Source organism: Dama dama, chromosome 30, assembly GCF_033118175.1.
Source record: "Dama dama isolate Ldn47 chromosome 30, ASM3311817v1, whole genome shotgun sequence".
Lineage (NCBI taxonomy): Eukaryota > Metazoa > Chordata > Mammalia > Artiodactyla > Cervidae > Dama > Dama dama.
Window position 1 is genome coordinate 13,958,239 of NC_083710.1, and position 11,499 is coordinate 13,969,737.

The following is an 11,499-nucleotide window of genomic DNA, read 5'->3' on the forward strand; positions in this document are numbered from 1 at the left end:
GGGCCAATGATAAGTCTCATCTTTAGCCCAACAAAAACATTCTTCACTCAGAAAATCCCATGGGTTTTTGAAACCTTATGCCCTGGGAACCAGGGACAAGGACCAGGTATATTCTGTATTATACTATAATCATGTTTACCAAAAATATTGTAAAATACGTTAAGCTATGAAGCACTTCAAAAAAATCAATAGATGAACAGGTCAATTCATTCCTAATATACATTAACACAGTGTTAATTCTAAATAGTCTATTTGTAAATTTATCTTTTACATGTGTCCAATGTTTCAACATTTTTTAAAAAGACATTATCATATACTACATCATTCTATTGTTACGTCCAGTAAGTATTAAAATTCCATTTTTATAGGCAAATTAAGATTTAATGACTTGCTTAAACTTGCAAAACTCTGTAGCAAATCTAGAGTCAAATGACTTCAAATTAAGTGATCTCCAGCTAACATCACAGTTTCTTCTTTAATGCCTTTCATTTTTATCTGGTGGAATGGCATGCATTTTGTGTTTATTATTTTGCTTCTGTGCTCCCTCACTGTCATTAACAGGGATGAAATCATCTCTGCCTTTATATCCCTGCAGAGTCCTTTGGCCACAGCCAATTAATACTGTTGTTCTTTGACCTGAAAAAAGGATGTTAATTTGGCTAACAAGCTCATAGTAAGATAGAAGCTAGGTGGAGAAGCTAACTGCAACTCAGTGGTTGTATTCCTTTCTCTTATGGAAGGCCTCTGCTGAACTTGATTTAACGCCAGTGCAGTACCACGTAATGAATATTGCATTTTCCATTTCTATAGTGAACTAAAATAACATATCGTGAGTGTTAGAATGTAATAATCCATACATTATTATGTTTTATTGATATGGTTTTACATTCTGAAATCCATTCAGGCATATCCAGCCCCAAATACCTTTAACCAAATTTAATTCTGTGCATGAAAGTTATTATATACATCATCACACTTTTTACCTAACTGTACAGCATTTAATTTCATGACCATAATGGAACTGTAGACATTAGCTCTATTTCCATATATTGGGTTGGAAAAAACTGAAATTCTCTTTTTAATATGATCAAGAGTGAATTGTTACACTATGACACAATGGAAACTAATACTCAGTTTTAAAAGATTCCTTAAAAATAAAGATGATGGATCAATTAAAGTCAGAAGGTTATAATTCATCAACCTGCATTTAGGCTAGCAGATATTCTATGCAGGGCAAACAAAAAAAGTCTTTCCTTTATATTTTTAGTTAGTAATCAATTTTTATGTCTAGAATTTAAATGAGCATCTTTTTTTGCCTTCCAATATATGCAAAGGCTATTCTGACATAGAGCAGTATAGCAAAGTAAGACATATTGTAATAATTAACTGAATTATTCCTGGCATGCCGTGAACAATTACAGGATTAATAACTACCCAACCAAATGGTGTTATGTTGGAATAAATTGACCGACAAGGTTTCTCAGTTAGGAAATGAAGCTCAGATAGATCATCAATAAAAACGACTGTGACGAGCATACTTGTGAGAACTGTAATGTTTTACATTTTACAAAATATGGCCATGGTCACTGTGCTTAATGATTGGAAGAAGGTATTTAAAAATTCATTTAGACTATTTTGCCCTTTTTAATTGCCTGCTGAAAGACTTAATGTTTGATGGTTACTAATGTACCATACAATCTACACTTAATTAAATACCTGTAAGTTCTGAAAGCTGCTAAGAAACAGTGTTTCTAAATAAAGAAAAAAAGCAAAAAGAGAAAAAAAAGAAAAAAAAATAAGAACTGCAGCTTGTTTGAAATATGTGGTGTGCCATATGCATCCATATTAAGAATGATACTGTCTGAAAACAGAAATAATTTAGAGAATGAATGATGTCATATGCCACACTTTGAGATAATGTGTAGTCTAATGTGAGATTATATAAACTGCCTTTTGGATACATCTATTAAAAAATATGGGCTTCCCAGCTGCCTCAGTGGTAAAGAATCTGCCTGCAAATGCAGAAGACACAGGTTCGATTCCTGGGTGGGGAAGATCCCCTGGAGAAGGAAATGGTAACCCACTCCAGTATTCTTGCCTGGAAAATCCTGTGGGCAGAAAAGCCTGATGGGTTACAGTCAAGGGGATCACAGAGTCAGACATGACTTAGCAACTAAACAACAACATTAAAACATATGACGTGAAAGTAACTAGAGATAAGATATAGCACCCATATTTACATTTTATTGTTTATAGTTTTTGTTGATAGCTGTTAACTTTAAATCAGAAGAAGATGGCAGAAAAAAATGTTATGGGAGGAAGAAGAGGGAAGGAATAAAAGCTTGAGATGTTGAAAATATCATCTATTTGAATGTCTAAAAATATTTTCAGACTAATTTGGTTTATGGGGATGTAATAACTAAAGTTAAATGTTACTGGAAAATGGGAGGAATTAACTTGTAAACAAAGTTGATATTTATTTTCCAATCATTTTTCAAATAAATTACCTGGTCAAGTCATCAAATTACTATATGATAAGAGTAGTATCACAGAACCGTTCCTTAAGTTAGTTTCTTCATTTATAGTTTAAAGGTCATTGTCTCAAAGAAACTATTGTGAGAACTACTCACATGTGCACAGAGAGAGAATGAAAAACTTGAAAACTTAAATATGGCTTCACCTTGTTTAAAGTCGATAGCAATCATAACAACCAGTTCCAGAAGCTTGTCTCTGTGGCCCCCTCCCTCCATCTCGCCTTCAACATGCTGATTTCCCCAAGAGGACTGTTGACATCTCTCCTTACCCCATGCATTCTCCCCAGAGCCCAAGTCACAGCTTCACGTAGAGCCTACAGGTCTCTGTCTCTCTCTATTTTCTCCCCTTTTCTCTTCAATAAGTCCACTCAGATAACCCATAAACACTTCAAATTCAATGTGTTCAAAGCTAAAATTAACACATTTGTCCTGCAAATCTCTTCTTTTATGCTCCCTATCAGTTCACCCTAGAGGGACAGGTCTCCGCATCCTCATCCCTTATATCCAATGAACCCCCAAGTCCTCTCACTGTGTCCTATTGTCTGCCTTACTATCCACTTTCTCTACTTGATTTTCCACAACACCTTCTTAAAGGGCCTCCATGTCTCATGCTCATCCACTCCAATTCATATTCACATTATGATCAATACAGCCTTCTGAGCTTTTTGCTTAAAACTTCAAAAGTTCAAATAGTCTCAGTATAAAATGCAAGTTCCTCAGCATGATATACAAGGCCTTTGTGAACTGGGTCTTGCATTTCACTTCATCATCACATCCCTGAACTTCCTCTCTTGCCATTGGCTCAAGTCATACTGGCTTTCCAAAAGATTTCTGAATGTGCCATGCCCACTTATAGGTCTGTCTCTTCATGTACCGTTTCCTCTGTCCAAATCATTATTCCTTGCTCACATCTCTGTTTAACTCTTACTGACAATAAAATCTAAACTCAGAAACCACCTTCTCTAGAAAAACTTTCCTGACCCCACTTCCATCTCAATCTGAGATAAAGGCGTCTCTCCTAATGGCATGGGGTCGCCTCTACTAGAGCAGTTTTCAAAATATGATCACATTTACTAATGCTGTTGGTGACATGAGGTTACCTATGCTAATTTTTAAACACAACATGAGTATATTTTAATGAAAGTGGAAGTGTTAGTCACTCAGTCGTATCCAACTCTTTGCAAACCTATGGACTATAGCCCACTAGGCTCCTCTGTCCGTGGAATTTTCCAGGCAAGAATATTGGAGTGGGTTGCCATACTTCTATCTCCAAGGGGTCTCCCCCTCCCAGGAATCAAACCCAGATCCCCTGTATTGCAGGCAGATTCTTTACTGTCTGAGCCACAACCAAAATACAATACACCATAGTAAACCAATGGCAATAAGATATGGTATTTCATTTGCACTACATGACAAATGTTTAACATCCTTACTCATAAATGATTTTTAGAAACCAATAGGAAAGGCATTGATATACCAAAGAAAATGAAAAAAAAAAAAGAAGAAGAAGAAGAAAATGAAATAACACAAGTGACTAACATTATCACAATTACTAATCTTCCAGCCAAACACTGAATTCTCATTTTGCAAGCAGGTTCCACAGGAATCAGACTCTGAAATACAGGTGTGCATACAGCTAGGTCACAGAAGGGTGTTTTCTGTCCTCAGAAAAAACGATTGTGGAAAAGTAGAGGAAAACAGGATTGGACAGGGGTAGAAATTGCACTGTAAATTGATTCAGTAACAACAATAGCTTCAGCCAATCTTATAAGAGCTGTGAAGTTGGGATGCTCCTTGAGAGTTATCCCAAATTGGGGCAAGAGAAATAATCCTGGTATTGACCAGTCAGTAGATGTAGGCTTCCTCTAGGAGACTGGCTTCCTTATGTGAATCATGGGCAAGGACCAAAGAGAGATTCAGCTAAAAACGGTCAACCACCAACTTTCTCAGCTGCTGTGCTGATGGTATATGGGCAAGCACCATGAAATCCACTACAGTTCCCTGAAGACAAATACTTTCTCTCATCCACTTCTATGTGCCCTGGGCTAGCAGAGACCCTGAAATATAGGAGGCAGTCAAAAATAAATGTTTACTGAATGAATGCATAGTATAAATTTTAGTTAAATCCATCTTTCTGAAAGCAATATGTGCAGCAGATACCTTATGTTCAATCTGAAAATAAAGACCAAGGAAAATACAAAGTGCAGAATAAATAGCTTTTAATCTAACTTCCGTCTCTTGGCTTCTTAGAAGACTCATAATGATCCTCTGTCTTTAATCTCCCCAACAAAATGAAAAGTTAAAAACACAGCAGCTGGGACTGAAATACAGAGGAAAAATCTTTGCATTAAAAGGGCATTCATATAGTTTTTCACTTGAAGAAAATGTAAGGTTGCAGCAGTCATAGTATTAGTTGAATCTCAGCATCCTTTCCTTATTCACATTTTGTTAAACAAGTCGAAGGTGTGGCCAAGTGTAGCCTCTGGTGGTTATATTAATAACTTGAACATAGGCAAATGAGATAGAACAAATAGGGAATGCAATGCTAGACACTCTTTTTTGCTTAAATTTTATCTGAAAATAAAGAAAACTAGGAAAATGACACAATCTTGATTCAGGCTTACTAACATGCACCATGAGTATTAGAGGTACATGTGGAAAAGTCTAGGAGTCACGATGCAACTGGGAGTGACTGATGGGAAAAGATGAAGATTGGTAGCTTTCAGTGTTAGGATCTAAGAGATGATGGTGTCAATGGATACACCACAAAGGAGTTAAAGCATCACTGAGGATGACGTTAGGTGGTGGAGTGGAGAGAAGAAAATACGTCAGGAGCTAAACTCCCTGTGGCTGGGGAAATGGGTCCTTTTGGATGAGGGTAATTACCAGATAACTGCAGTGATTTCAAAGTCTACAGGGAAGACTTGTAAATCAACTCTTGAAAAGAAAGGCCTTATGAAGGAGAGAAAAGGTGAAAGCACCCCTTCTCCCTATCTACAGGAGTCCAGTGAGCATTACACAGAAAAACAGATGCGATAGTCAGGCAAGATTCAAACCTCTTAAGTGTCTGAATGCTTTGATTTAAACAAAAATCACACAGGAGTGCCATCAGTTTTGCTATATTTGTTTCAAAGGGTGAATTTGTTCCAACAATTTTGGTATATTAGGTAACCATTGGAGCATAATGCAAATTTCACCTGTGCTTATGCAAGATTTTATCTGGAAAAGGGTGAATTCCAAAAAGTTCACCCAACTGAACACATTGAAATATGCAAAAGGCACACAAGCATATGCCTGAAACTTCTACCAGCTACCTCGCTTCAGCATGTGCGTTATGAGTCAAACACACATACAACTTTCCACTTGATTTCAGATCACTTTCTTTCCATTATTTGCTCATAACACAAGCTGCAACCCTCCTGACACCACTTCCACAAGCAAACTTCAGGTCTTTTTCAGGGTAAAGGACCATTTCTATTGTAGCTATGTATTTCTTAGCCATCGAACATATGTCAAACTGTACTACTGTGTTCACTAGCATCTTATCTTTTTCCAGTGCATCACTAATGAAGTTTTTAGTGTTGTGTTCCTTATTCCATTTTTTTCATATGACCTGAAGTTATTATTGTGTGGTTTAGTACAGTGCTGTAATTTACAAGAGCAAATATATCACATGATAGAAGAACTGACTATATTTGCTTAAAAGTGCCAAATCTCATGCTTTCTTCCAAGATTTTGATGCATTTCTATTACCAAGTTCAAGCTCATACTGCTCACCACATAACAGGCCAATTAACTGAGAGACAAATCGTTGGGGACAGGAATAATGACTTTATTCAGAAAGCCAGGAGACTGAGAGGATGGTGTGCTAGTGTCTCAAAGAACCATTTTGCCTGAGTTAGAATTCAGGTTTCTTTTATACTATTATAAAAGGGGAGGTAAAGTCAAACATTTCCTGGTTCCTCTCAGTCTTCTGAAAGGATATATTAATTTCTTCTTTCCTGCAGTCATTCGTCAGCAGATCTGGTCTGGATATTTCCTGTGAGGTAAATAAAGATATTTTAGCCTAATGCTCCTTACCTGGGAGGCAGTGTTCCCATAGAGGGACTGTTATATATAATTTAAGCTTATAGGAAAAAATCTCTTTCAGAGAAGGCTTTTCCCTATTACAAGAGGTTGGGGGGTTCCCACTGGAATAGGACCAGTGTAGCTGATAGCTGTTCTCTTTTCTTTTCCTACTGGGTTCCAAATGGATAAGTAATCCCTTTTCAAACTTAGGAAAAATTAAGATATGGGGACTTAGCCAATGGCTGTCCTACCTTTAGACAGTAACTTGAAATAATCCAAAAATGAATTCTGAAAAATATAAAACTGACTGGGAAGTTACTCTCAGGGACAGTAGAAGTTACGGCATCAGGAACAGAGTGGAGGCAGTGACTGAAGCACAGAAGGAATCTTGTCAGAAGTGGAATCTGACAGACCTTCACCATGGCGGGACTCTGCTGCCCAAAGTCATCAGTTTTTGCTTGTTCTCCAAATCTCGGTTTCCAGCCTCTGTCTTTACCTTCTGAGTTACCCAATAACATACCGGTAAACTCTATTTAGGAAAGCCGCACCTGCAAATAGAATCCTGACACTAACTCCTCCTCAGATCTAACATTACAGCAAACACTGATGATTCTGACCAAGGTGTTCTGTGGGATTCAGTTTGAGAATTATTGTTCTTAAGTAGATCACAGAACTATTGTTTTGAAATAGTTCAATACTATACTGTTTAAATTCGCCAGCCTTTTTTTTTTTCTTTTTCTTTTTACTGAGATCTGTTCACTCAATCATGAGAACCTTTTAAAAAGTGTTAACTTTGTCATGTTCAGGAAGACAGTTTTTCTGGAGACAATCACACATTTTGGAGGTGGAGGGGTGGGATGCAGACAGAATTTTCTTCCCCTGCTTTCCTCAACTCTGATCATTTTTTCAGGTCAGAATATTAAAGTTTCCAGCTTTCTAAACCACCACATTTTATACTAACAGAAAAAAAGCCTGAATCAACAAAAACTACAAAAAAGAATACAATCTTCTGATAAGATTTTGCTCATCAGTATTAGTCATATCCCCTGGAAAATAGAAATTTGGGAGTGATAAAATTTTATTTCTCAGTGAATCACAAGTTTCATACATTCTCCCCAGGAACCCATTTCTCCTCCTTCAAAAGATTTCAGCTTTTTAAAATCCAGAGACTTTGGGAGTGGAAACCCAAATACAGTGAATTTGGCAATGTTTTATCAGTCAGTCTCTGTTCGAACTACTAACTTCACTGACTCCAAAAACTGCAGTCCACAGGGTCCCAGAGTTGGACACACAGTACGCGTTCAGTCGCTCAGTCAAGTCTGACTGTTCGCAACCCCATGGACTGTAGCCTACCAGACTCCTCTGTCCATGCAATTCTCCAGGCAAGAATATTGGGGTGGGTAGCCATTTCCTTCTCCAGGGGTATAGCCTAGGGATTGAACCCAGGTCTTCCTCATTGCAGGCAGATTCTTGACTGTCTGAGCCACTAGGGAAGCACATATATACTCTTTTTCCAGTGTAACTCTAATAATGCAACAAATAGCATAGTTCAATACTGGACAATGACCATAACTTCTATAAGGAAGTGATGCATTCTTGTAAAATTGCATACTACTGCATTATCCACATAATGTTTCAAAACAACCAACAAGTCTTATAAATAGGACTCAGTTTCCTCACCTGTGAAATGAATTTGTTGCAATCAGCAATTTCCCTGGTCCATTCTAGTTCTAACATTCAATTGTTTATATAAAAACTAACAGAAGTTCACTGTACATAACCTTATTTCTTATTAAAAATGATTAATAACTTCATTAGTTTATCATATAGTAAACTGTTATCTGATTATTTTTTAAAAACACAAATCCTAATTTTCCATTTCCAAGTTGACTTAAATTAGAGTTCAGAGATTTTTGTATTGTAATCCTGTGCATTATAATCATTAATTTTACTGCCACTAAATATTCAAAGGTAATATGTTTTCAAAGAGCAAGTTACACAGCGTACCTAACAATGGTAAGAAATCAAGTCACTAAACCATTACAGTGAGCCCTCAATTTTCTGGCAGTGGTAGTAAAATTGGTCATTTAGTGCAACTGAATTTCTAAGTTAATAGACTCATTACCTACCAGGTAATCCATTAGAAGAACTGTGCTACATTCAATTAACAGATACTTTTAGTGAGAACAAACCAATTTTCTTGTTTATGAAAAATTAGATAAAACTTAGAATAAGGTAAAAAAACACGTCTTTAAGAGAAATTCCTTAGTTGTTTTTTAACAGACTTTATATTTTTCAGAGCAGTTTTAGGGTAACGGCAAAACTGAGTGGAAAGTCAGAGATTTCCTTCATATACCCTGACCTCACACATGCATAGCCTCCCTCATTATCCACCTCCCTCACCAAAGCAGTACATTTAGTACAACTTATGAACCTACATCAGACTTCCCAGGTGGCACAGTGGTAAAGAATCTGCTTGTCAAGGCGGGAGATGCAAGAGACAGAGGGTCAATTCTTGGGTGGGGAAGATCCCCTGGAGGAGGAAATGGCAACCCACTCCAGTATTCTTGCCTGGAAAATTCCACGGGCAGAAGAGCCTGGCGGTCTACAGTCCATGGGGTCACAAAGAGTCAGACATGACTGAGTGACTAACCACACAGCACATGAACCTACATTGACACGTCTTCGTCATCCAAAGTCCACAATTTACATGCGGGTTCACTCTTGGCGCCACCCATTTAATGGGTTGGGACAAACATGTAAGGACACGTGTCCATCACTATCATATAGAGTATTGTCACTGCCTGAGACATCCTCTGTGCTCATCTATCCTTCCCTCTTTTGCTTCTAACCTCTTGCAACAAATTATGCCTTTTGCAGTTGAAATTGTATGTTTGTAGAGGGCCTAGACCACTACTGGGGCCTCCTCACTCCAGTTGCAGAATCTTCACTGGACAAGGATTTGGTAATACAACCCATCAGCTCAAGCCAGTGGACAGTTGCTCTATGGGTTAGAGAAAACATACGTTTTCAACATCATTCAGGAGTGAAAGCTACTTAAGCAGTATCTAGAGAATATACTGGGATCAAATCTCTATCTACTTTTGATTAAAGCCTTCAGACCAAGTGAAGTCGTATGTTAAATTATAGACTTCTGTCCTTAAAAGAGGCAAATAATTTCTGTCTTGTAGAATAGATAACTCCAAAGATTATAGTCTATTATACTGCAATACATTCACTTGTTTTGAATATAAGCCAGAAATATTCATAACTTCCCTGATTAAATCGTGTGTGCACACACACCCACACCCACACCTTCACACACAGACTTTCTTTCTCAGATGTTCTTTGAACGGGTTATACTGTCTTATCAACTCTCTCATTAATTAATGAGCTGAACAAAATTTCTGACACATGTTCATTTTATATTTGTGTGAGAGTCATCGTGCTGCCCTTTTGAAAAATAGAATTTAAAATTCATTCACTACAAATGCCTGTAACACATAACATGTTAAAGTCATGGTGTTGTGAGCCAAGTGGAACCAGCAAATAAAAGTCATTCCCAGCCCTAGAGAATCTCACAATCTAATCAAACAGCTAACTTGAGAGCAGAGATAAGTGCACCGGCAGAGGGGTGATGAAACTGCCAACGAACTGAAGGAATCTTACTTGTCCTGTCAGGATTTTTTTAAAAAAGGATGATTTCAAAAAGAAATGGCAATTGGACTTAACATTTAAATATATAATGGACTTTCAGAGTGTAGAAATGTAAGGTTAATTTCTAAGATCAACACATAATACAAAAATCACCCATAAACAAAATAACCCTACAGGAGACATGTATACTCAGCCACAAAGTGCATTTTGTATATATAACCCTGCATGGTACTAAGAATGCAAGGATGTCTAATATATATAGAAATGTAGGGGACATAATCTCAGAGACAAACTATATCCAGAAACCTAATCTCTCAAATGTTTTGTTACCAGGAAGATGTGAAAGAAGGTATGGCTTTTTCTGATCTTTGTTATCATTTATTTCTATAGACTATTCTTTTAACTCTTTTCTATAGACCAGTACTTTTAACTCTTCATTAGGCATTGTTCCTCTATAAAAGACTCTGCAAATAAAGGCTATCTCAACCAATTTCATGGCCAACTGAACAAAACATCTCATTTATTCATTAATGGTCAGGGAGATATTAAAATCACTCACATAATGATTCCTATTGGCTCCAGCCATCAGACATTTACTAATTCAGATTTGACCACATTTGTTGCCTAGATCACATACTTCCCTTACCAATCAGAAAGGAAAGACTCACAAACTCCACAAGTCTTTTAGGTTGTGGTTTCTAATTTATTTTGTGCTTGTGTGTTGAACTGGGGAAGGAATAATGTTTGCATTTCTCTAAGCATGTTTTGTTGAACTTAGAGAAGTTAAATGTGTTCCTGTACCAAGGAACTCCACTGTTACAGAGAAGATACCAAAATATATACAATATAAGCCAAGGGAATGGTATAAGTAATAGTAAGTAACTTAAATCTATAGGGCAAGTTTGAGGAGCTAGGAACACCTTGGATTCGATGTGATCATCTTCCTCTTTTTCTTTTCCAGCTTTATTTTGTGAAGCTGGAGAAGAAAATAAAGGAGTGTTTTGTGATTATTGATATACCAATATGATTGATATTTAGCACTGTGTAAGTTTAATGTGTATAACATGCACATTTACTTATACATTGTAAAATGACTTCCATGGTAGTGTTCGTTAGTACCTCCATCACCTCATATAATTATCAACTCTATTATCAACTTCCAAGCATATAATACAGTTTTGTTGACTATAACAACCATGCTGTACATTAGATCCCCAGAGCTTAATTCATCTATGCTAGA